The following is a 27,342-nucleotide window of genomic DNA, read 5'->3' as shown; positions in this document are numbered from 1 at the left end:
CTCACAATAACTGTTAGGGATAGAAAAAGGAAATTGCAAAACAAGACAGAGACATATGGTCCAAATTGTACAAGGTGGGCTTAGATAGCAATATAAAATAATAACCTTCAAAATACATGGGATATAGTTTTCCAGTGGTAAAAAATGTATCCAGATCATTTCCCATGTAACATGTACAGACTTTAGCACAGTTTTCCAAGCATGGGATAGTTTTACTTCTAACTGAAAAAGTACCCCCGGAATAAGTTCTTTATTTGCAGCAATTTGCTTCCTGTAATAAATATCTTACGTCCTCACCCAGAGAAAGCATTTTCATTACATTATTTGATCACTAGGTTTGTATATATTTATTTCTCCAAAATCCCTTACACTGCTATATAAATCAATACAGTAATAATAGATACAGACACATTAAGGTGATATCACTCTCTATTACATGACCGCAACTCCCACTATACCTTGACACACAAACACACTTTTTAAATCTTCTTAGAAAAATCTTGTAGCTAGCATGCAGTGGGGTAGCTTATGTTTCAAAACTATTGTTTTCCAACACCTAAAGCTGGCTGGGGGACGACAATTCAATTTTGTGGCAACTGTCAAGGTTTCAAAATTTGTTTTCATTCTCCACTGGAAGAAAAATAAAACCTTTCCAATGTTTTCATGAAACAGAACTGTGCCAAAACAGCTGGTTTCTGATCAAAAAAGGTCAGATTTTTTTATTCAAGTATCTTTCTCTTCTCTCTGGTCAGAAGTGACCAGAGAGCCCAGGATCTCAGAAACCTTTCCATTGAAAACTTCGCCAAAATTGATACTTCTCCATAAAACATTTCAGGTTCAGTGAAATAGCACATTCTGATGACAATATATTTTATTGAAAGTATTCTGACCAGCTCTACAGACAACACAAATGGGCAGAAGAGACACTTTTTGCTAATCATTCACCCAGAAGAAAGATCACCTTGTGGTTAAGGTCATGGTATGAGACTAAGAAGATCTGACGTTCAATTTCCAACCCTGCCCTAGACTTCTTATGTGTCCTTAGGCCATGATTTTTGAAAGGTACTTAGGTGTTGCTCTATTCAGTGTTTCCCACCCTAAGATTTTCAATGATCTTAGGCCTGGGCTACATGGGGGGCGGGGGGGGCGGGGGGTTCGAACTAAGATACGCAACTTCAGCTACGCTATTTGCGTAGCTGAAGTCAAAGTATCTTAGTTCGACTTACCTGGCCATCCCCATGGCGGTGAGTCGACCGTGGCGGCTCCCCTGTTGACTCTGCTTACTTCTCCTGCCGAGGTGGAGTACAGGCATCTATTCGGGGATCGATTTATCGCGTCTAGACGAGAAGAGATAAGTCGATCCCCAATAGATCGATCCCCAAGAGACCGATCCGGCGGGTAGTGAAGACATTCCCTAAGGCTCCTTGGCCATTTAAATCACTTAGGCTTTACAACCTTGAGGGAAACAATGGCTAAATGCCTTTAAACATCTGTGCCTTAATCTGTCTGTGGCCAAGTTCCTGATCTGTGAAATGAGAATAATAATACCTGTCTCTTCTGCCTATTTAAACTTAAGCTCCTTGGGGCAAGGACTGTGTCTGACTATGTGTACACACAGCCTAATGCAAAGGGGCCACGATCTTGGCTGGGGCTTCTGGGAACTGCCATAATACAAATAATATCCCTTCCTTTTCTTTTTGCCCACCTTTTGCCCTGCCCCATCAGTCAGGACCCCACAACACATACACTTCTCAGACATGGAGGAGGGGATGTTGCACAGGACTGCAGCTCTCAAAGCCTTCATGTATTCACATTGAATGGCATAGAAGCCCTATGAATCTGTTCTGGAAACATGGACATATTGGGAATGCAGCTTTACCCAACCACCCTCTTTCAGTTTCAACATTATATTTATTTATTTATAACAGTGTAACAGGGAAAATGCCAAGACATTATCTAATACACAGATGGTGCCGCAACAGCTTTTCATCTTAGTCTGGGAACCATTAAGATAGTTTGCTACATAAATAACACAGTGGATTAAATATTCGTCTTGTATCAGCACCATATGTTAATAACAAACTTCTTTATAATGTTTATTTAAATAGCTTCAAAAAGGGATGTTCCAATAGATCAGTTGTACTGTAAATATTATTAAAAATACTTTAGAAACTTTATCAGAAGGGCCTTTTAATATATGGGAAACAACATTGGTAAGAAATTCTCTTCAGAAAGTACTGAAGAAAATATAACATCTCTAAAGCCTGGACATACATAAACTTTGAATTTCTAAATAACTTCAGTCGGTATGTAAATTGATCAATCTCACTAAAGTTTATGCATTGAATTTCTCTCTAAGACAAATAACAATAAATGCCAGACTGTATTACTAGTCAGTGGTCTTCCATCATTAAATAAAAACCTTCTGTATTGCAGCGAGCTGCAATTTAGCATTTACAAGTTTCTGTGTGATGAGTAAGGAAACCCATAAATACAGTTGATAGTGGAAGTTGATAGTTGAAGTGCAAATTAGACTAGTAAATCAAAAGTAAATATGCAAGTATTTCTTTTGAGGAAAAAACAGCAAATAAGCACATTATTTTATGCAACTTAACATTTCACAGAGAGATGTGAAATTCAAACTCATTTCTTCTGGTTCTCCTGTGTGTTAGAAACATTTCCATGAGCATTAGTGATGATGGGTCATAGAGTCATTAAGCAACTCATTGCACATTTCTGAAACAAACATAAAACAGGTCAGTTATACACTTATGTTCATTATTTTCTTCCAGATAGTTTTATGTATTAGCCTCAGTGGCTGTTCAGTCATTTAGGGCACTACTCTGTAGGAAAGAATCTGTGGCCTTCTAAAACACAGAAAGATGTTGATTTTGTGTCTGGATCCAGCAGGTTCAACAGCAGAAAACTTGGCTGTGACAGGGAAGTATCTTCAGGAGTTTTTAAAATGGGGTAGATATAAATAGATTGATGCATCCTCAACCTATAAAGTTAATGCAGTGAACTTTTTGATTGAATGTAAATCTCTTCGTAAGCTAGAAAAATGTAATGTGCCATGGCAAACATCTGCCTTCCGGTAGTTACATATAGTTAACCCTTATGTCCATAACCTTTCCTTCTGCTCACACTCTGCAGAAAAGGGTCCTGGAGTTTGGGTCCTCTTGGGTCTACTTCCCATACAGCTCTCTTCTTCGGTCTGAGTGTTTAGTCAGGTCATTGAAGTTGGATTCTTGTTCGATGACCTCTTACAGGCCATGTATTTGATTGGTTCAGTCCTCTTTCTCCCCCACTCTTGTTTGTGGCTAACAAAGCAAATAGTCTCTCATCCTAGAACTGAGCTCCAGGGATAGGTTTAGGGGCTGAGTGTCTGTCTGAGGAATTGAACTCATTGGGCCCATTTCTCCATTACTTCAACCCAGTGTTGTACCAGTGTAACTCAGAGTCACCAATACAGTGTACTTGTGAAATACAGTGCATTACAGTGAAACTGGTGTAGCTGGTTGGAGGATTGGGCCTATTATATTCGGACTGAGTTTGAAAGATGATGCAAATATAGTTTGTACTTGTATTTCTATCCAGAGCATTCAGCCATTCATGATTGGGAGGGAAAAATTAATCGGGTTTTCAAATCATCTAAATTTTATGGACCTGACGCAGTATGTTCTGTGGACTTGGTCCGCCTCTTACTTTCAGTAGCGTCACTCAGAAGTGACTCCTTTGATGTCAATGAAGTTATATTCTAGTGTAAAACCAGAGTAAGTGGGAGGACATCTAGGCCTTACATATTTTAGTTATGTACAAACAAACTGTATTAAAAGAATGTTAATGCTGCAAAATCAAGCTCTAGAAATTAGGAAATGCCAGGATTAGAACTGCCCATACCCTCTTAATTTCCTCCACTTATGTGTACACTTTATGACATATTATGTGATCATGTAATTAAAGACCATCTTTCTCCCACGGGACCCCTCCTCATTCAGTGCACAGGATGGCAGCAGATGTTATAGGGTAAAAAGGAATACTGAATGCTACTCATTTAGAGTGCAGCTTCCTCCCTGTGCACTGAATGAAGTAGATGAAAAAAGGCCTTTTTATGCTCTGCTTGTTTACTATATCTCCCTAAACTAGTCCTTTAACTCTTGGAACTGGTTTATTGTGTGCTTTTTGTCAAAGTTTTTTTAAAATACATGATATATGTTCCTGATATCACTGGTTTAGAGCAGGAAAAGCTAGCACCTGAAGCACCGTGATTACCCTAAAATCTCATTTGGCCTTTTGTCCACATCAGTGTTTGTTGTGTGAATATGATGCTATCCATAATGTTTCAGATCTTGTATGTATGGCTCCATATCACTGGTTGAGCTGCAGCTTTTGAGCATAATATTTGAGGTGGAACTTGGCAACATGAAACTGAGGGACTTGTGAATCTGATGCTAGAAACATCCATCAATATCAACACAATATATTGCTACTAAATCTGTAGAGATGAGTGATTAGCTTCCCATAGCCACTGTTTCATGCAGTTTAACTTGCCTTTCACTAGAAACTCATGCTACTTCAAAAGACTGCCATATTGCACCTAAAACCTGATTGTCCAAACTCTTGCTCCAGTGAGTAAGCCCAAAGATTTATTCCTCTCTGAATACAGTTCTGAGGGAAGCAAAACTGCCCAGAAAATCTGCCCAGTATCAGTGATCCTTGGGCTACGTGGAAAAAGCTAGCACAAGAAGTGGAACTGCAAGCTGCTCTGTAGAACACTTTGAAAGCTAATGACAAGCTAGTGACTCTCCACCAGTTTCCCATAGTGCAGCAGAGATCCATCCACTAATGGCAGCGTTGTTTTAGCTGCAAGGCCAACCACCACAAGAGTACCCACATGGCACTGACTGAGATCCATAAAGGTTGGGGTCCAGGACTCCACAGAGTATGGGAGAAAATAGGCAGATTCTGAGATGCTTTTGCAGCCCTGGGATTTTGATTCTAATTTGTTTGCCCCTCCCCTGCACTTTTGAACAGGGGAGCACATAGGCCATGACTGCAATGGGCTTACTCATTGGAGGAGTAGTTTGCAGGTTCAAGCTATTATTTTGCTGGCCCTCTTAGAAGTGCTACGAAGCACACAGGAGGGAAGGAATAGCAGAAAGGAGTCCTCTCACAGTCCTCTCAGGATTAGAAATGACATCACTCTGGCTTTCCATTACTTGATTCGGAAAATGGGACCAAGTATGTCTGAGTGCTTCATGAGACTGAAGCAAGTTCAAGTACCTTAGGGAAGCCCAAATTGTACATGGCCAACCCCTACAGAAGCAGAGTTTATAATGAATACAGCCCTGAAATATGATATTTTAATATTTTCCCATTATATTGTTTGAAGTGGAGCCACTCAGTCTGCCTCATACAGCCTGCCAATTTTTAATTATGAACTGAAATTTGAAATATTAATTTTATTAGAACAAAAAAGAACAACTGAAAACATAATTATTAATAAAAAATAATGTTTTAGTTACTTAACCTCAAAGAATGCAGTAAAGTCTTCAGCTCATAAATCTGGAAAGATTAAATGTATGCAACTTATTTGTTTTTGATTGTTTTGTTCAGTATGTAAGAAGTGGGTATTTGTAATAAAATCTTGGAAATTAAAGACAGAGTATATAGACAAACAGGCTATAACTACAAACACAGTGGATCTATGTATTATCCATTCTATGTTAACCTATTGCTTGGAAATATTTAAAGATTATTTGATCTTCATTTGTTGCTCTTCATAAAACCTACAGGACAATATTTCCTCCTTATAAATTCCTAGTTATCCAGGCATTTTCAGTACCCCCTTTTCTTCCTGTCCTTTTAAAAATTACTCCTTTTTCCAGTAATTGTTGATGTTTGGTAGCAGGCAAGCCAGTGAATGACCTCATTGCTTGATTTTGGCTTCACTATACATCTATATTCAGGCTTGAGACAAAAAACAAGTGAGAGGAGCTCAACTAATTTATCTTCAGGTCATAGTAACATTAGAAGTTATATTTTTCCCCTCCCTTTATCCACCACCCCTATTTTTCATGAAAATAGTCTGCTCCAATGACTTGTCTTTTTGTTCAGCTCCAATTGCTGAGTAAAATATCTGACTTGGTTTGCCCCACTGTCAAGCTTCCCAGCTTGCCAAATGTCTACTGGTGTGATGCCACTACCCACATTTCTTCAGTAAATGCTAAAAAACCTTGCAATTCCATGACAATTTAGACCATTCATTGGGGAGGCATGTGTTCCTACGGAAATATTGTAATGAGTCTTACAAAACTTTGCAACCACCTGAAAACCATCATCTGTCCAATAACAGGGTATGTATTTTCACCATGAATACTCAAAGTTCCAGCTTATTGTGTGAATTCTGCTCTTAAGGTTAGGTGAAGCACTATTACTTCAACACACTGCTGTTCATAATGGATTTCTTTATACAATTTCTTCCTAGCTTTCCAATCCTCTGCAAGAGAAAAACAAAAACAGGAAGTCTTTGACAGTTGGCATGGGAGAGGCAGAGTAAGAAGAGTTTATAAAAAGCTTACGAAACAGATTAACACCCTTTATGACAAAGGGTAATATATTCAACAGCATCCAAGTGATTTAGGAGCTTAAATCCCATTCACTTTCAATTTGATTAGGCTTCTAAGTGGCTAAGTCACCTCTGAAAATGGGAATCAGATGAAATGGTAGCATGCCCACATGATTTAGGGACTTCAGACCCATTCTCAAAATTACCTAGGCACCTGAGACCCTAAAACACTTAAAGTAATATTTTCCAAAGAGTCTAGGGGCTACATTTTTTTAAATCCCACTAGGCGGTCATCTTCATTCCTAGGTGCCTAAATACCTTTAAAATCTGGCCCTAGTAGCTCAGGGTACATGTATCTTAAGGTACATTTTTCACAAGTTTCTAAATTCCAAGTCACATGGACATTTTAAATGATTCAATGATTCCGAGAAGGTCAACTGCTCAAATAAAAGCAATATGATGCATCTATCCAGTATATGGAATATTAAAGGCAACATGGACTTCAAAAGCACATTTAATTTATGCAGCTTCTTAGAGATAATACTGTATCATAATACTGAATTCTACCAAATAGCATGCATATATTACATGTAACATACATACTTTCAAGGGTCTTTACACAGTCCTCACATGGTTAGTGCCACATTCATGGGCAACGAAGGATACATAATCAAAGCTAGTGTGGGCTTTTAACAAGAAATGAAGCCAGTTTTGTAAATCAAAATTGCATTCTTGTCCATGAACTAAACTAAATACAGAGCTGTCAGATTGATTTTTGAGTTTTGAGTCAAAAATTTGAAAAAAAGTAAAATATGAGAATTTTTGTCCTCTTCTAACGATGAATGTTTGGTTTGTTATATACTGTAGTGTTTCACTTTGGTTTTGTTTTTAGGGAGGGGGAAGGGATAGAGGTGATTTTTTTGTTTTGTTTTTTTGTTTCTCAAAGGATTGATTCTCTCCTTTCCATTCCAGATGTCATTTTATAGACACATGTTCTGCCTTTCCTTCCCCTTCTATTTCCCATTTTAAAAGAAAATAGAAACATATTTGTTCTAAATTAATAGAATGTTATGGTATGAGTTAGGTCTTACTTTCTGCCTCCTCTTAGCTTGTGAAAAACAACTCTTCATCAAAATTGTACCCATTACATTACAATACCATAAGAAGACCTTTCATTTACAGAGATGAAACAGTAGGCCTTCAAACTTATGTCTGATATTGTGGAAAAACTCCAAAAATCAGATCTTTGTGGTCTCAAGTCTAAGGGCATGTCCACACTAGAAACTTAAGTCAGCCTATATTAGATTGACTTACAACCACTTCAGTGGTTCATATCCACACTACCCTCCTTCTGTTGGTGGTGCGCTGCCACTGACTTGAGATGGGCAGTGTGGGAGGCTGAGAATCCAGGATCTCAGCTCCACATGCAGCTCCCTGCCACCGGGAGCCCAGCTGCCCCCCCAGGCTCTTGGCTTCCTGCTTCCCACTGCCAGGAGCCCAGCTGCCCTCCTGGGCTCCTGGTGGGGAACTCTGTGCCTGGAGTCCAGACTGCTCCCGGACTCCCCACGGAGCTCCCAGCGAGGAGTCGGGAGCCCAGGGCACAGCCTGCCTGGGAGAGCAGGGAGCATGGTGGGTGCAGCCCAGCTGGGAGTGGGGAGCCCAAGCAGCACCCAGGTTGGGAGAGCAGGGACGCGGGTGACAGCCAGCTCCAAGCAGGGTGGGTGGAATCTGGCTGGGAGTTGGGAGCTCAGGGATCAGCTGGGCTCTAGCTGGAGTCCCTGCCCACCCTGGGATGACAAGAATGACTGCCAACAGCCAATATAGGTAATACAGTGTCTACACGGACACCATGTTGCCCTAATGACAGCGACATAAGCCTTATGCCTCTCATGGAGGTGGAGGTATGATGTTGGTGTAGTAGGGCACTTATATCAGTGGGAGCTAGGCTGAAGTGTGTACCCTGACATAATTAGGTCGACATAAAGTAGCTTATGTCGACCTAACTCTGTCGTGTAGATCAAGCCTAAGAAAGTATGAATCCCACTCCAGATAACACCTTGGTACTTGACTGGCATGGTTATACTCATATAAGCAATCCAGACGGCTTCTTGTTGTTCTAGCAATAAATTGTTGTCAGACCCTGGAAATCTTCTGATGTGCCCTGTCTCCATAGTAATCTGAAATCAGGTATTTCTGAATCAGCAAAGCTAATCTGTGTGCAGGACAAGTGAAAAAAATACTCGCAATCAGCACTGTCTGAAGAAGCTGTCAACAGCATCTGTTCAGAAAGGTTAATAAGTTTCTTACTGATCGCAGTTCCTTAAGAAATTACCTTACTGTATCCTGCTGGAATAGTGGGGGACATTTTTAACCTTTCATCATCTGTAACACACAGAACTGTACTTTGTCAGAGTGAAATTCACCCCATGCAGACAGGCTACAAGAGTCTTTATTCCCTAACGCACCATTTTATCCCAGTGAAGGATAATTTCAGCCACAAAGGAAACAGTACAGAAAGTACAGAATCATAGCTGGAGTCCATTTCACTTGGAATAAAGAACTGTGGTAGACTCACTCTCTGCTACTTAAACTTCTGTGGGAAGGGCTTAAGAGCTGCAGATTAACTTCTACTGGCCCTCTGCCTGGTGGTGAATTTCACCATAGAGAAGAGAACACTCTAAATACAGCCATGTAGCTGCAAGCCATTTTATATGAACAAAAACTATGGTGTTTCTGATTCCCCTCTTCTATATACTGCATAAATAAAATCGGTGGAGCAATTGGTAAATTTAAGGGCAATACAGCTTTGACTACCAAAGCCCAGATTCAGGAAAGTAGTTAAGCACGTGTGACTGGGGTTCCCAGGGGCCACACTGCAATTGCTCAGTTAGGACAAACTGCAAAGAATGGGCAAGAAAATCCCCAAAATGGTGGTTATTCCAGTACTTGGATTTACCAAGCCAGAAACCTAAACAGTTTCTACCTTCTGGTTACACAGAAGCCAAAACGCAGTTCCCTTAAAGCAACCCAGCATTTGGGCTCCCTCCCAGACAGCCAAGTCAAATATGATGAAGATTATTGAAAATCTTGTTCATCATATAACAGATTCTACCAATCCCAAAGGATCGGACACATTAACGACCAAGCTAATCAGTATTTCAGATTTTACCCAAATACATGCTTACAGCCAAGCCTTTAGTATCTAACATCTAAAGGTTTATTTATAAAAAGAAAGACGTGAGAGTTAAAACTGGTTAAAGGAATCAAATACATACAATAATTGCAAAGTTTTTGGGATCAGGCTTAAAGCAGTGATGGCATAAACTGCTTACTGGTTAAGACTCTGGTTGCTCCCAATTAATTAGAAGGTCCTCAGTCCCTTGGTTAGAATCCTCCCATTAGTATAAGTCCATAGTCCAGAAATCAGAGCAGGAAAGAGGCCAAATGGAGATATTTCCAGGGCCTTTTATAACTTCTGCCATATGGAAGGAAACATATTGTCCCAAGCAAAGCCCTTAGCATAGTTTGTGGGAAAGTACAGGCACACACGATGCAGCTTAGTGTCACATGGTCTAATCACATGCCCTCGCATGCTTTGGTGAGTCAGGGCAGCCATTACCCATACTCTAGCTAAAACGTCCTCAAGAAGAGCCATCAGGTGTGGATAGGCTTATTTCATGCCCCATTGTGAGTTAAGTGTTCTTTGATGGGCCATTCAACTTGAATAATCCCTTCACCATGTGCGGGCTTGTTACATGTAAGTACCTTGTGGGTGTTACCACAGGAACAAACACATTTGAAATACAGGTATATAGTCAATATTCATAATTTAAGATACAAAAATGATGCATGCATACAAACAGGATAATCATATTGAGCAAATCATAACTTTTCCATAGACACCTTATATGACTGTCATAAATATAAAGGGAAGGGTAAACACCTTTAAATCCCTCCTGGCCAGAGGAAAAAGCCTTTCACCTGTAAAGGGTTAAGAAGCTAAGATAACCTCGCTGGCACCTGACTAAAATGACCAATGAGGAGACAAGATACTTTCAAAGCTGGGGGGGGGGGGGAGACAAAGGGTTTTCTCTGTGTGTGTGATGCTTTTGCCTGGACCAGAGCAGGAATGCAGGTCAGAATTCCTGTAAAAAGTCAGTAAGCAATCTAGTTAGATATGCGTTAGATTATGTTTTGTTTAAATGGATGATAAAATAAGCTGTGCTGAATGGAATGTATATTCCTTTTTTTGTATCTTTTTGTAACTTAAGGTTTTGCCTAGAGGGATTCTCTATGTTTTGAATCTGATTACCCTGTAAGGTATTTACCATCCTGATTTTACAGAGGTGATTCTTTTACTTTTTCTTTAATTAAAATTCTTCTTTTAAGAACCTGATTGCTTTTCATTGTTCTTAAGATCCAAGGGTTTGGATCTGTGTACACCTATGCAAATTAGTGAGGATTTTTATCAAGCCTTCACCAGGAAAGGGGATGTAGTGCTTGGGGGGACATTTTGGGGGGGAGGGGGGGACATTTCCAAGTGGGCACTTCCCCTGTTCTTTGTGTAGCACTTTGGTGGTGGCAGTGTTTAACCTAAGCTGGTAAGAATAAGCTTAGGGGGTCTTTCATGCAGGTCCCCACATCCGTACCCTAGAGTTCAGAGTGGGGAAGGAACCTTGACAATGACATACTTTGTACAAGATTTGTTGTGTTTATATAATAGTGATAGGAACAGTGATCTACATGGTCATATTTTAATCAGATAACATCACACATGTGTTTAAACTCCTTTGATATCAACAGGATTTAAGTGTTTTGTCAAATAGGAAAATTTGTTTCAAGTTATGCTTGTTCTTAAATGCTTTGCTGAATGGTGGCCCCAATATACAAATCTTCCAAAATATTTAGTCAGTGTCATGTTTTGCCTCCAAACCAGCTCTTTTTAATATTGGGGAAATCCCTCAGTGAGAATAACAACTCAAATATTGAAAGGAAACTAAAATAAAGGAACATATAATGTGATTAGAGCTGAGTGAATCATTTGTAATAAATATTTTATTTATTCACTGAATTTTGCATCTTTCTGTTAAGAGACTCCAGTTCTCAACATTATTAATTATTAAGAATGATTTAATCCTGAGACTATGGTTTATCCACCGCAGTTTATTGCAAGTAGTCAATTTTAAAAATATAAACTGTTTTGACTGGATCCAGAACTCTTGAATTTGAGCTGTACATAAGAACATCCTTCTCTTCCATCCTTGAAGTACTGTTCCATGCAATCGTTCAAGAAATACCTCTACTGCTCAAGCAAAAGCACTAAGTCCATTAGCTGAAGGAAGTAGTAGGCTAAAAGAACACACACAAAAACATTTACATGGTCCATCCAGTACAGGGGAACAAAGATCCATACTGGGGTAATATAGACTACGTTATCATGGGCATCAATATAATATGTAGTTTTGTTGTGTGGCAATAGGTATTGTAACACCACAGAATTTATACTAGTGTAGCACTCAATGAAATTGTTGTGGTTTAACATAATTGGACCTAAATAAAGTCACAACTAATACTGCAGCCACATTTACTTCACCTCTTTTATTTCTACAGCTCTAAGAAAAACAAGTCAGGGTACATTTCTGCTATAAAAGTACATTCAGTCCTCATCAGAGGCTCCTACATAGCATAGGCGCCAACTCCGTGGGTGCTCTGGGGCTCAAGCACCCACCAAAAAAAAAAAAAAAGGGTGTGTGCGCGCAGGGCTCGAATAATTTTTTGTGGGCCCTGTCACCTGGAGCATGGTCCCACCCTCTGCTCTGCCCGTGCTCCACCCTGAAAGCCCGCCCCCACTCAGCCTCTTCTCCCTGAGGGTCTGCCCACCACTCACACAGGGTGGCAGAGAGGAGCGAGCAGGGAGAAGGGAGAGGAGAGGAGAGGAATGGGTACGGCCTCATGGGGAAGCAGCTGAGAAGGGGCCGGGAAACGGGGCCATGGTCCAGGTGCTGGGGCCCCTTTTGCCTGTGAGCCTGTCGCAATGGCTCCATCATGAACCCTGTACTGAGCACCCACGAGCCTGGACAATGTTGCTGACAGTTTCACCAAGAAAGCTACAGTAAGACATAATGTCTTTAAATGGAGACATTAGTGAAGACAGCTTGTAGGTGAGTACAATGATTTTAATATACTGTCATCATGGTAAGGTCATTATGTAGTTCATTCCTATTTTAATAATGATTAAATTGTTAAGATACAAGTGATAGACACATTCAATAACTAGAATATGAAAAAAGTGTACAACTATACTGAAAATTGCCTCCCACCAAAACTGGCAGAGCTACTGCCCAAACACACACTGCTTCAAAAGTACCCATGGACAAAAACAAAAATTAGCGCCAGTGTACAATAGTGTTACTATTCTTGTACTCTGAACAATATTTGTAGTGCCCAAGTCACTCTACCAGTCAAATAGGCTCTTGAGAATAATTCTTTTATGTGGGTGGTGTGCTCTGTGAAATTAACACATGGTGTTTGTCACAGTGCTGTTGTAATAGAAATCTATTTTTCTGGTGTTGCCTGTGTAGACACAGTAAATCATTTCCCCCGGCTACTATTGCTTTTGTGAGAATGAAGCCAAGGGAAAACTTAAAGTTGTTATGGGGGTGACAGCTGCTGGCAAAGATAAGTTATAGTGCAGTAAACAGAGCCAAAGAGCAAGTTTTGGACTGCTCCTACTAGTGATGGATATTCTGCTCTAAGTCACATTTAGGGAATCTCTGAAGAGATGTAACTTTTTACCATTCCCCCCTTTTACTCCGTCCTCATTTGAAATCTCCTCTAAATTAAAACACACACACCCACCATATAATTAGTATGTATGGTATATGCATCAGTAAATATGTAATATAAAGCATCTGACACACAGTAAATATTAGTTTTATGTCTTTTCTTCTCTTTTGTCAGTTGAATATTTCCTAGTTTGCGTGTGATGTGGGACCGTATCATTTTTGTCTTACAATATTAGAAAAAGATAAGTCCCACTGTTATAGCTCTCTTCTTTTCAATGGTGAGCTCCCAGATGAAAACCAGTTGCTGCTGTTCAATCATCTCTCTCTGAGTGGTTATTTCCAGATGCCACCCATCTTACCTTGTACTTGGCAAAAAGAAGACAGACAGCGAGCAAACAATTCACCCAGCAGGGAGTGAAAAGGGTGATTAAAAGTCCTCTTAGAGACTTCAACCTCTTGAAGCAATTTAGCAGTCCTTGTACAAACTGACTGTAAGCCATCACTTGCAGATTACATTACACAGATAAATTTAACTTTGCATCACATGCACCCTCGATTTTTACCTGGGACAGTTTAAAAAAAAATTCAATCCTTTCTATCTGATTTCAGAAAATGGTACTGACCCACCTGAGCGCTGAAACTGTTGTAAAATCACAGACAGGAAGTGAAGTGATCAGATAATGTTTAAAACTACATGCTGTGCCATTTCATTACTACTGACGTAAAGGAAAACACATTACTTTGTCACAAAAATCACAATTTGCCCAAACAGTGTGCTCTAGACTCTTCTATGAGCCTTAAACTTTTTTTTTTTTAGTAGATATAAGACCACGGGAAAACCTTGGACACAAATACTATCCAAAATTTGGATCCAGATTCTGATCAGAATTCGACTGCTTTGACCCATCTCTAATTCTTAACATTCTTTCATTTTTAGGCTTTTTAAAAATTATTTTTCTGATATGAGTTAGAAAATCCAGATATTGGTTTTATCACTCTGCCTTCATACCAACTTATTTTTAACTTCCCAATGTACTTTAATTAAACTCTTGTTATACTTACAAGTTTGGAGAACTGTTATTCTCCAGCACATCATTAAGGATCTACAACCTATCCAGAAGGATGATCCCTCTCTCTCACAGATCTTGGGAGACAGGCCAGTCCTCACTTACAGACAGCCGCCCGAACCTGAAGCAAATACTCACCAGTAACTACACACCACACAACAAAAACACTAATCCAAGAACCAATCCCTGCAACAAATCCCGTTGCCAGCTCTATCCGCATATCTATTCAAGGGATACCATCATAGGACCAACCACACCACCAGGGTCTCGTTCACTTGCACATCTACCAATGTGATATATGCCATCATGTGCCAACAATGCCGCTCTGTCATGTACATTGGCCAGACCGGACAGTCTCTATGTAAAAGAATAAATGGACACAAATCAGACATCAAGAATTGTAACATTCAAAAACCGGTAGGAGAGCACTTCTACCTCCCTGGACACTCAATAACAGACTTAAAAGTGGCCATTCTTTAATAAAAAAAAATTCAAAAACAGACTTCAGAAAGAAACTGCAGAACTGGAATTAACTTGCAAACTTGACACCATCAAATTAGGCCTGAATAAAGACTGGAAGTGGCTAGGTCACTACAAAAAGTAATTTTCCCTCTGTTGATACTCACACCTTCTTGTTAACTGTTTGGGAATAGGCCACTTCCACCTTGATTGAATTGGCCTTGTTAGCACTGATCCCCCACTTGGTAAGGCAACTCCCATCTTTTCATGTGCTGTAATATATATATACACACCTGCCTACTGTATTTTTCACTCCATGCATCTGATGAAGTGGGTTTTAGCCCATGAAAGCTTATGCCCAAATAAATTGTTAGTCTCTAAGGTGCCACAAGGATTCCTCATTGTTTTTGCTGTTACAAGGGAGTTTACCACCAACTCAGTTGTTATTTTTGTTTGTTTCACTTACTCACAGCTCTTGTTTTATCATACTTCCTGGGGCAGTTAACATTCATAGAAAAATTTGTTTTTTCTAGAACTTTTATGAGATTAAATATACCTGCTTATAAATATCAAACATCCTCATAACACCCTCTTTTCAACCATTCTTTAACCAGGTTATGCTCAATTTGCACCTATTAGTGTCAATTGCCACCAGCATCAATGGAAGCAGGACTGAACCTATGGTTAGCTTATAATTTCCTCCAGAGAAAGACCAAATATGAATTCTGCTTCTCTGTGTCTTCCTTATGCTGTCAGACAACAGACTCTTGCAAAGTGAATCAGAGCTATCGTAAATGACCATTTCCTAATCTCAAACAGCCCTAGCACGCAGTTCCCCATGTTTTTCAATACGTAGATCATTATTAGCATAATTATAGACCAAATGCCAGCATGCACAACATTAACATGTGGAAGAAAACAGTCCTCACTCCAAAAAGCATCTCATATTTTTTCCCCAAATGCCTGGTTCTGTAACACTTATACATCTGAGTAGTCCTTTGAAGTCAATGGAATCACTAGAGTGACCACAGATAAATAAAATTTGCAGAATCAGGCCCTAAGTTAGACAAACAGTACAGTTCTATTATGCATCTGATAACTGCTGGATCTCATGGTGATATAATTTAGGCACTTTTTTTTTTGGTGTTGTCTCAGAAGAAGTGTATTTCAACAGACTAGTTGCTTGCTATACTAGGGAAAAGAGGGAGTTAAAAGTATGAGTGGCGGCATGAAGGAAAACCAATACAGATGAGAGTGGTAGAAGGATATAAAATGAGCATACAAGTGCCCACAGTGGAAGAGCAGACAATCAAACCATATAGAATTGTTCTGGGCTTTGAGGTTTGTATTCGAAGTCTAAACTTGATATAGAAGGCTAGAGGAATGCTGCAAAAAATTGAAAGTAGGAAGTAACATGGTCAGAGGGGCCAGAGAAAATGATTATTTTAGAAGAAAATTGTGGGTTCAGTAGGATGATATAGTTAGACCCTTAGGAAGGAATTGGTGGCAGTTGTCAAAGCAAGAGATGACCAAGAAGTGGACAAGGTTTTTTGTAGTGGGAACAGAGAAGAAAGGACAGAATTCAACTACGTTGTAAAGGAAGAACCAATAGGATTTGGTTGCAGTTGGAATTCAATGGGACTACTGGCTTGAAGAAAGCCTACTACTATGAATGTGGATTGCAGGATTGTGCCCGTAATCATAGGGTTTACTCTCAAGATTACAGTGTATAAACTGATTCTCCAAATCAGTCTTGCATTTATGTGGTCATGTTTGTTTTGGAACAGCCATATGCATACTGCATATTGCTGTCTTTAAGACCTCTCTGCAAATATATTATTGATGGCTTCTCTGCAATATTATTGTAAATGAGTCTAATTCTTTATTATAGTGTGCATTTCTTTATTATAACAATTTCTAGTTCTGTGATTTATCCATGCTATAAATTATGTTAATTAGTAGCAAAGGACACTGAAATTTCCATCTTGAAATAATTGATTCCTTTTATTCCTTTAGGCATTTTATTCAGTCACATGATTTTGTTGTCTATTTATAGAGCTGATGTATTCCATACTTATGGTCTATGTGTAAAACTGTTACTTTTAAAATCCTTGCTAAATTAAATCATATTTCTTGTAGCTTTATTGCATGTAATTGGGGATAAGAAGTGTTAGTGTCTTTTAAACTCATAACTAATGATCACAGAAGAAAACAGGGTTAACTTTCTAATTTAGTATCCAACTTGGGGTTTGTTTTAAAGTGTAAATCCAATCTGTAACAGTTTTATATAGTTAGTAAATGATACAGTTTGCTTTTAAAACATGCTACTGTTATTAGTTATACTGATAGTTTAGGCTTCCCTTTCCCTCAGCTGCTCAGATAAAAATCTGAAATATTTTGATATTAAAATACATTGATGTGTATTCAGTGAAATGTATTAATCTACTGCTGTAATTGCACAAGCCACAAACATGCAGGGTGAACTCTAAAACATGAAAATGCAGGTGAAAGCTCCCATACCTTTCAATGGCTCCCGAATTTCACTCAGCGTCTTTTGAATAACTTTTTCAGCAGTATACAGATTAGATATGATCCAAACATGACCACCAATCTATAACAATGTTAATAGGAGTCTTCTACCTACTCTAGAACTAAAAAATGGTTATTAATAAATGCTAATACTTTACAATCATGGCTTACATCTAAAGAAACTGAGGAACTCAAAGCTCTTTACAAACTTTTGTGAATTATTTTTATACTAATCATTTACATCTAAACACCCAGGATCTTGTGGGTATAACTCACCTAATCCTTCATACTATAATGAACTATGAATTGTACAGCACAAAAAAAATCTCATACTAAGCATCATATATACACTATTTGTCGTCTGTTATTTCAAACCAAATATAGTCTGAAATTTGTCTGTTCCTTGCAGGAATAGGGACTTATGTGAGATAAACTGTCAAAAACTCTGATTGCTCAAAAAAGATTATAAAAATAGACTTCCCAAAAAAATCTACTCTTGACTGAGATATGACTTATCTGAGAAGAAATGACAACTGAAGGATTAGCTAGGTTGCAAAAAGAATTATGCATATTACTTCACATCAGAACTTCAAATTGATATTTAATAAAAATCCTAGTATGAGCACTTGTCAGAAAATAGAGAAATCATCATCAAAGGTTTCAAATGTTCATTTCTGCTTTTCATCAACTTTTCATTTTAAATAAGTTTCCAAACCAGATCTAGCCAATACATTTTGTTTAAAGATAGTTAGAGATGAGCAAAATGGTTCAGTTAAAATAATAAACATATGAAGCTCTTATCCAAAAATATATTTAAAAGTCAGCTAGCTAGAACTTCATCCCCATATCCCAGTTAACAAGAAGACCACTATAATAATTTCTGTAGCACCAGAAGGTTAGAATACAAAACAAAACAATGATCTCTGCTCCAAAAAACTTTACCATCTAATTTTAAGGAAAGATATGAAGACAATTACAAACATCAGAGGGAACAGGTTGAGGAAGACCAGTATTTACAGTAACAAGATCACTTTTTGGTCAAATATACTGTAGTTACTTAGTTTATAGCGCGTGCACATCTCTGCCCAATGATAAGTTAACTCCTTGCAGGTAACAAGGAATATGTGTTTTTGCTTAGAAGTGAGCCCTTTAAGAGAAGTGTTAAGCCATGAGTCACTCTCATAGTTAGTCTCAGTTCTTCATGAACTTTTTCTTCCAAATGGCTGACCTGTATGAGTGGAGAACCAGTCAGAGATAGTTCCTGAGGAAATGTCACATCGATAGCGAGCTGCTGATTAGTTTGGGCTCTCTCGTAGGTGGGGAGAGACTAGAGGAAGAAGAAGGAGCAGATAAGTATTCAAACTTTTGAATACTTATCCAAGCCTCACTGGCCTGGAAGGAAGACTGGAAATAACTCAGAGGGTTTCTTGAAAGATTTCCAATACATATTGGTTTTGGCTGAGGGCAGTAATACAGCAAGAATAGCCTTTCTTGGGATATTTCATTATTGCTATTTCCTGTCACAGACAACACCAAAATCTTCAATCTTTTTCTTTACTTCTTTTCCTTGTCTTTTACTTATTTTATTTTAAATTTAACAAACTATTGTCATGTTTCTGAAAAGTTCAGGCTCGGGTTCAGTTCAAGGTTGGGGCAAAGGCTTGGTGCCATCCTTACTTGGTCAGAATGGGTTCACCCTAGGCACTGGGTGGCCTACAATTTTCGAGAACATTGCTGTACGCTAGTATTTCCAAAACTCCACACACAAACACTGGAAGAAGAAGAATGTTTGGTTCAACTGGAAGTAGGAAGCTAAAGAATATTTGATTCCATAGTCGATTTTTTTCTCTCCTCCTTACAACGCACACAGCCAAGTTCTGCCCTCACACGTGCACTCATAGCTCCCATGGAGGCATGAAAGCCACACACGTATCTGAGGGCAGAATGTGGACCTGACTGATTTTTTTTAAATATAGCCACTTTAATTACAAAGCTCACTGACCACTGTGTACAACAGAACCTGACCGCATATAGCGTAATGTAATTCTTGGTGCTGGTGTTGCGGCTGCTGTTCCTTTTCTGGCTAAATGGGCTACAAACAGCATTGTCAGAACAGGAGAGAGAGAGAGAGAGAGCACAATGCCAAAGATCCTTATTCTTTCATTGCATGCTAACATTGGCACCAGTTTTTCCCTTCACCAGGAACTAATTATTATACTCATGGCCACACAGAATGTGCCTGGCAGCTGAGGAGCTCATAAACCAAGCTCTTTATTCTAACATTTAGCTGGTAACATTTAGCTTGATGGTTATGATTGTGATGGTTCTGTTGCTGACTTGACTAGACTCTCACAGTCTCTGTTTACATGTAAAGGTTTGGCTGCCTTAGCTAGGCTCTCTTTTACTGGACTGTTTCAAGGGCCCAAGTGAGGCATAAATAGTCTGACAAATTAGACAACTCAAAATCCATTTAGAACACCCTACACTTAAAAACTAATTATTTCAAATTAATAAAAGTGAATGCACTTTTTTCTATTATCCAATATTAACCAAATGCTAATACAAAGCTTATGGTTCCATAAACACAGTAAGGGTTCTATATTGTTTGCAAGCTCTGCAAGGCTTTAGGAAACAATTGACTGAAAAATGAAATTTTCTTTTTGGCAAACGAAAGAACCTGAAGTTACACATACACTGGATTCTGGTACTACCTGCTGCTTCAGTGATTAATGATGACACAATGCGTCCATTCCAGTCTTAAGCCCGCTGGAGTTACACTAGGTCTGAATTTCGCCCATTGTGTTTTATTTACTACTTTTACTATTTCCTTTGATGTATTCACATTCATAAAAGGGCTCTATCCTTTGCAGTAGCTGCTCCTTAAAAATTAAAATCAAGTCTACCCTACAGCACTACATCATAGCTACACTGATGCAGCTGCGCCACTGTAGTGTGTCTGGTGAAGACGCGCTATTCTGATGGGAGAGAGCTCTTTCCTTGGCATAATTACTCCACCTCAGCAAGAAGCAGATGCTATGTTGGTAGGAGAGTGTCTCCCGCCAATATAGTGCTAGTGTGGATAGCGTGAAACTTGCATTGCTAATGGGGAGGGGCTTTCTACACCCCTGAGTGACGTAAGTTAAATCAACTTAAGTGGTAGCGTAGACCTGCCCATTGACTCCTCCTGGGACCATCTGTTATAATAACTGTAATCATTATCCATTAGCTGAAGACAGTTCCATTTTTGTTGTCCTTTACTCAGGGGTGCTGGAGCAATTTGTATAGTGGGGGTGCTGAGAGCCATTGAACCAAATTGTAAATCCTGTATATGATGGGAACCGCTTCAAGTTTATCAGTAAAAAAATGTATTCTATAAAATGTGCAAAACACAATCACATACTCAAAGTGAGAGTCAAGTGAGGAAAGAGCCTATGGTTTGCATGACAAGGATCCGTAACTGGTGCACTTTGTGCTATTGTAAGAATGTGATTGACTAATGGAGGATGGATAGAGAACATACAGGGACTGATAGATAAGACACGGGGAGACAAATGTATTAGGGCCCTTGGCTTTTCCATTTCTGTCCCCCTGATGGAAGTCTGGTGTTCCATGTACTGACAGTGCCTTTGATCCGCTTTCCCCCTATCCCGACTCAGCCTTTGCTCCCTCTGGGTCAAATGTACTTCACTTCTACAGTTCAGTCCTGGACATCGTCACTTCCACTTCACTGAGTTTCTCTCCTTTTCCCTCCTGAATCAGCAGCACTGGGGATGACCCCCTGAGATGCCCCAGTGTCTCAGAACCGACTTGCATGTGCATTAGGCAAAGACATTGTGTTTTCAGAATTTAATTGAGAATAAGACAACAGCCAAAAAGATTAGAATCTGCTCAGGGAATAGATTTCACAGGGCCCATCCCTATGACATCATTAATAGCATAGTGTATATTTTCCAAAAATACTGTTACATTTAAGGCAAATTGTAGAATTCTTTTCAGGAGTATTTGAGAGAGAAACAAGGAGCCAAACTACAGCCCATTATGGGAAGTATACTTTCCTTCAAATTACACATTCTGGGTTTTTTGGGCCCTTTGTTTCAATATTGGAGTCTTTGTCTCCACAATAGGTAATGGAGTGACTAATGACCAATCACTGATAGATATTGCAATGGCAATTCTCTCTCTTTCACTCACTCACTCTCACATACACAGAGAGTCATTAGCTGGCATAAGCTGGAATAGATCCACTGTACTTAACGTTGATGTTGAGGATTTGGTTTACACACTTTAAATGTACCTTTTTATGGCCTGGATCAAGTCTACCCTGCTTAATTTAGATTCAAACTGATTAAAATCATGATCACATGCGATAACCTAATGCAGGAGAAAGGTCACATCACTTTTAATGGGACACATGGGAGGATACTATCTGCCTTGCTCCCTGGTCTAGAATCTGAAGGAATGGATGCCCAGGAGATTTGTTACATTGGTAGTGAGAGATTGGAGAAAGATTAAATCCAAGCTAAACCCTTTATCTAAAACTAAATCTCTCCTCTGAACTCAACTGCCAGCAGCAATGAGATCATTTTATACCAAGTTTTTTTTGTTTTTTACTCCTGCCACCACTATTTCTAAAATTTGGCATTTATAAATAGATTTAACTGGTCAACTGTCTTTAAAAAATAAATAAACGTGGATTTGAGTCATTTTGGCTTGTCCCCAGTTGGGGGCAACAAGTTACAGTGGAGGAATCTGGAATTTGTACCCTCATTGGCTGTCTTTCCTGTCCTGCTAACAGTAACAATAGTGGTTGAGTGCCAGGACAAGAGAAATTTGATAGGGGATATAATAGAGATATATAAAATCATTAGTGGTGTGGAGAAAGTGACTAAAGAAAAGTTATTTACTTGTTCCCATAATGTAAGAACTAGGAGCCACCAAATGAAATTAATGGGCAGCAGGTTTAAAACAAATAAAAGGAAGTTCTTCTTCACACAGCACACAGTCAACCTGTGGAACTCCTTGCCTGAGGAGGTTGTGAAAGCTAGGACTATCACAGGGTTTAAAAGAAAACTGAATACATTCATGGAGGTTAAGTCCATTAATGGCTATTAGCCAGGATGGGTATGGAATGGTGTCCCTAGCCTCTGTTTGTCAGAGGGTGGAGATGGATGGCCGGAGAGAGAGCACTTGATCATTACCTGTTAGGTTCACTCCCTCTGGGGCACCTGGTATTGGCCACTGTCAGTAGACAGGATACTGGGCTGGATGGACCTTTGGTCTGATCCCGTATGGCCATTCTTATGTTCTTAAGACGTGGATATCAGATTGCAAAGTTAATAGAATTAGGGCAGGGAATAAAGGGTGAAGACCAACCAAGTTAAGTGGATTGTTCAACCTAGTAAAAACATCATGGGAGAAATCCCATACTCCAGTCAATCTTTTGGTAACTTTGCCTTCTCTAGTAAACAATAGTGTCTAGGCAACAAAGGTGGTGCTCATGTATGCTGGCTCCCACATTTGGAGTGGATCCATCACCATCCACAGTGAATCAGAAAGTAAATAGAGCACTGTGTGGTGAACCATCTCACCTCCACCCCATCACCTGACCCTCCTTTGCCAAGGAGTACGCACAGACTCCATGATACTGGCTTCCTGGTTCTTGGTGTGGTCCTCTCCAGTCTCCTGACAAGCGTTGATAACACATGTAACTCACTGTGACTTGTTTCCCAGCATTCCAGTTCCTCATAAGAGATAAATAATTCAGAAGATGCCAGACACACAATTGTTGACCCCATCTTTATTGTATTGCACTTTCAGCCTCTGGATCTTTTCTTAACAGTAATCAATGCCCACATCACCTCAGTGTAGATATGCTACATTGCAACTACAGGCAAACTCTGCTTCATCATTCTGGGTTCCTTCTAAAACTTTGACATGGATGAATGAAAATGGTACTGAAAATGAGTACATATAAGCATCTGAATGACCAATTCAATACAGTGTTGTACATAACTCAAACCTACCTGGCTAAACTGCAGATATGGAACCAAATTTGGTTTCAATATGTATTGCATTTGGCTCTCTAATAAAATGATGCATACAAAAATTGGTTCCAAAAAGGAAATGTAGCTGCCAACCATTGTTAATTACCTTTTTTCCCCTCACTGATCATGGAGCAGATGCTTCTGTAACTGATTCACTTACACAGATACTGTATAATATTGCACACACATTATTAAACTGCAGACGTCAACGCAAGCATCTGGGGGAAAAATTAGCTCTCTCTCCTTACAGGAAGTCTGAAGACTCATTTGTACAAGAAAACATTTCACTACCTGCCACTTTTCCAAAACAATGAGAACTGCCATGGTTTGTAACCTAATTAGAATGATACTAGCACCTCAAAGCAGTGTAAGCTTTCAGGTTGTCTGTCACTGTGACGTCTTTCTTTGAAATGCTATCCAGGGAAGAGAGCTCTTTTGAGACTGGGATAGTGTGTAATCTCAGCTTTTCGTCCAATACACTTCAAAGCATCAGGGCTATGTCTTTGCCATGGCTCTTCCCACTATAATTAATGCCCTCTATATCCCATCCCAACTATATCCCTAAGAAACTGCCAGTTACATGCCCATATGAGAGGACCAAAGGAAAGAAAATTAAATGTGTTGACAATTTTGTATGGCACTCAGACACTATGGTGATAAGCATGGTGTAAGTAACTAGATAGATGAATCAATTGATTGTACCTAATAGGCTAATTTTATGCAAACCACTGCCAGTGTATTATAGGCCAATAGTGAAACTTTCCAAAGAGAACAGCGTCTGCCCTGCTGCCTGCTAGGATGGAAGTTGCGAAGGAGAATACATTCATGAGATTTATGCTCAAAAAGGGACATCTGCTAGTTGAAAATGTATAATCCCAGTACTCAATGATACATGAAATGGCTCTTGTTAATTCCTCAGAAACTTGGCTTAAATACCTATGCCTGTAGCTTTTCCAAGGGATCCTACTAAGGTACTTACTCAGATCAAAAATAAAAGAAAAAAAGATCATAAAGAAATTACAATCCCAACAGCAGTTTGCTGAAACTCGGACGGTTGCAGCCGTACAAATTATGTGCATATCATCTACAAAAAGCATGGAAGAGATGCAAAAGATAACATATTTTGGTTTTGTTTGGGGTTTTTTGTATTTTGTTCATTATGTACAAAATTAAAGACCGAATGTACAGCCAAAAGCAGCAATACAATACAAAGGGTAATATAGAGCATAATCAGAATTGCTTGCTCCAAAACCAGAACAGGGTCAAAATAGAGGAAAGACCCAGTAAATAGAGCAAACAATCTTACTGATTATGGGGCCAGTAACATGAAATATTTTATATTATAAAAAATAAAACTGAACCAAACAAGTTTATATTTCAGTGTTCAAATCTCTCATCAGATTTTTCAGCCAAGTTCTACCAAAAACTTTCTTATGGGGTAACTAACATTGTGGGGTAAGGTATGTTCCTGGGCACCTCTTGCTCACCTCGCTTCATTTTACAACACAACCTTCCCTCTCCACATCCCCTCTACCTGCAGAGTCTGATGTCCGTGTCCCTGCCCCTGACAAAGACATGCAGCTTTGGTTGGAGCTGAGGATGACTGGGAAAGTGAAGAAGAAACCCAGCAGAGTGGTGGGTGAGCAGTTTTCCACTTTGACATGTAGTGGCCACTGGTAGGTATCTTGATGTGTTAGTGAGACTGCAGCTGACTGAGCCTGAGAGTTACATGGTAAAATGAAGATAATGACACAATATATGTTATAACAGGAGTGCCCAACCTACAGACTCTGGGTCATTCATGGCCCACCAGAGCATTTTATAAAGTCTGTCGCCTACTTCAACACAATATACTAATAGTAGATTTATTAGTGCTTTGCCATCATGTTTACATCATTTTAGTTTGCATAAGTGTGTAAACAGGCAATGCTGTACATAGAACAACTTATCTAAATACACACAACAAGCTGAACTCAAAATATAGATCAATACAGGTGATTTTAAATCTTATTAAAATACATAGAAATCCGTTTGGCTCACACAAGGTTGTACCTAGGTTTACGTGGCCCTTCTGTGTAATAAGGTTGGTCACCACTACATTACAGCACTGAATGCAGATACAGCATATAGCAGGACTTAACCAGCTAGCTGATATATGTGTTACAATGGATCAAATTCCCTTAAAAGTCCCATCAAGTAAGTTAGCGTACATGTGATGAAGAGTACTCAGATTCAAAATTTCAGGTACAAAAGTCTCATACTTAAACATAGAAATTTCAGAATTCAGCATGCGATGGCAGAAAAAAATCTCTAACAGATATAGAAAGGATTTTGCCTCAAACCTGGGAAACCCACCCACTACAGACTCTGCCTGTTGCAAGTAGATAACAGCTGAGAGATTCATTTGGGCCGGGTGGAAACTACCTCTAATAGCTACTAAAGATGGGGACACAGACACCCAAGCATTCCTGAAGAGACCAGCAATCTGACTACTTCCTGAAGATGGTTAGAGGGCTAGAGACAACAGTAATGAAGTAAACTGAGGCTTGGAGAAGATTTGAGGGATGGCCTCCTTAAGAAGTGGTTTCTTTCACCTGGTATCTCTGCTTTCTTTTCATCTATGCCCCCAAACTTGCACTTTATTCACATGTCCTCCATCCAAGCAACCACTACTACTCTGTTTCTCCTCACAAAATACTCCCATCTAGAACTGGCTAGGAAATCGAGGATTTTCCCCAGCGAAGAATTTCTCCAATTTCCCCCCCCCCAATTCTGTAGAAACATTTCTTGTTTTCATCAAAAACCTGAATTTAAACAAATTGACATTTTAATGAAACTTCCCATTCTATCTAAAACAGCCATTTTCCATTGAAAAATGTTTTGATGGAAAGTTTTCCCCAGCTCTCTTCCCATCATTACAACCACTGCTCTTTCCTGACTTTTTGTTAGTGCCCCTTTTCCCTTTGAATGCACCTGACCCCTTCTCAGCACCTGTGGCAGAAAGCACAATAAACTGAAAGACAGATGTTTGGTAAGTCCAGGAACCTCACCCAGAAGGGATAACACAAGCCAGACTCTTCTCTTTTTGATTCTAGGGATCACATTAGCTGTTGTGATAGAATAATCACATCCCTGAAAACGTTCCCCATGTCCCAGCCAGTTTTAGAAAATAAGTGTTTGCCAGGATTTATAAAAACAGGGCCAGATGGATCACCTGAAGGACACACCAACCTGATGAATCTGTGAAAGTTAGCAGCACAGTGGCCAAGCATGTGCATGCCTCAAGTACCATTCCTTAACTCGACTCTCACTTTGCCCTTCTTATCCCCCCCCCCCAAAAAAAAAACAAAACAAAACCCTAATCTTCCCACTGAACACCCCATAGGAGCTTATTTAGAATCAGATAGATGTAGGAATAGTTGTTTTTCCATCCAATGTGTATCCCTTTGCACTTACCAATATTGAATTTAATCTGCCATCGTGTTACTCATTTGCCTAGCTTGGTTAGATCCCTCAGAACTTCCTTGCATCCTCTCTGAATTTCACTTAGCTAATGAATCAGTAAGGAGGACAGTGTGGGCCTTTGTCCAGGGTAGGGCACTGGACAGAAATCAGGAGAACTGGATTTTTCCAACTTTGCCCCGATTTCTGTGTGACCTTTTTGTGTGCATAATGAAAGGACATCATTCTCTCAAGCTGCCACAGTGTCACCTTTTGTGAACTCTAAATTAATTAACATAAACAAATAAAAAGTTAGAACAAGGCATTTTGTTAACTTTTCCCAATATGGATTGCACTTCAAGCTTTGTTCTATTAGATTAGCACTTGACACACAAAAATTTAGAGTGATTGTTAAAGACTTTTAGGTTAAAACCATAAACAAACAAGTC

Source organism: Lepidochelys kempii, chromosome 1 (genome assembly GCF_965140265.1).
Source record: "Lepidochelys kempii isolate rLepKem1 chromosome 1, rLepKem1.hap2, whole genome shotgun sequence".
NCBI lineage: Eukaryota > Metazoa > Chordata > Testudines > Cheloniidae > Lepidochelys > Lepidochelys kempii.
The sequence above is the reverse complement of the archived record's forward strand: the minus strand, read 5'-3'. Positions refer to the sequence as shown.